Source organism: Sinocyclocheilus rhinocerous, unplaced genomic scaffold (assembly GCF_001515625.1).
Source record: "Sinocyclocheilus rhinocerous isolate Xijiao unplaced genomic scaffold, SAMN03320098_v1.1 scaffold1589, whole genome shotgun sequence".
NCBI lineage: Eukaryota > Metazoa > Chordata > Actinopteri > Cypriniformes > Cyprinidae > Sinocyclocheilus > Sinocyclocheilus rhinocerous.
In genome coordinates, this window is record NW_015648634.1 from 18,757 (window position 1) to 19,387 (window position 631).

Sequence of the window (631 nt, forward strand, 5' to 3'; positions counted from 1 at the left end):
GTATAATATCTGTGATAGCTAAACATGTTGCAAGAGAGGCGTCACCGCCAACATGACAAAGCACTTTAATTTAACAGATCGTTTAAGATCGCGAACATGATTCTATTCCTAGATTACAATGATTCGTCTGTTTCATTCCTCAAACTTTGACGTGTGCGATTGACATTGACCTAAAGAGAGCAGTGGTCATCTGTCACGAATGAAACAGCTTCACAGTCTCTCCAGCCCAAGCGGCAGCCTCCCGCTCTCTCTCGTGAAGCCAACACGGAAGTGACTTAAACTGTAATTCAAATCATTCAGCCCTAGTATTCACAGGGATTTCCGTCAGTCCATAAATACTGTCACTTGCTTCATTCCTGAATGATTCAGTCGTTCGAACGAATCAATTGAATGAATGAATCAGTGATAAAATCAGTGACTTGCCGCCACCTGCTGGCGGATTTAGTTTAATTTTTAGCATATAATTTCAGTTATTTAGATCATTTTTCTGTATTCAAAATTTTATATTTAAAACATGAATTTAATTGCACTCGTGCCACCTCTGAGCCTCATTAAACGTCTGAAAATGTACCTACAAGCCACTTTTGTGTTCTTCTGTGCCACCTCTGTAGTACAAATTAATTTATTAATA

At 38.7% G+C, this 631-nt stretch overlaps 1 protein-coding gene across 1 annotated transcript in view; it reads left to right on the forward strand.

Moving 5' to 3' along the window:
* Window positions 1-631, forward strand: part of rtcb (RNA 2',3'-cyclic phosphate and 5'-OH ligase) — a 16,092-nt gene that overhangs the window by 6,458 nt on the left and 9,003 nt on the right. The window lies entirely within an intron of this gene.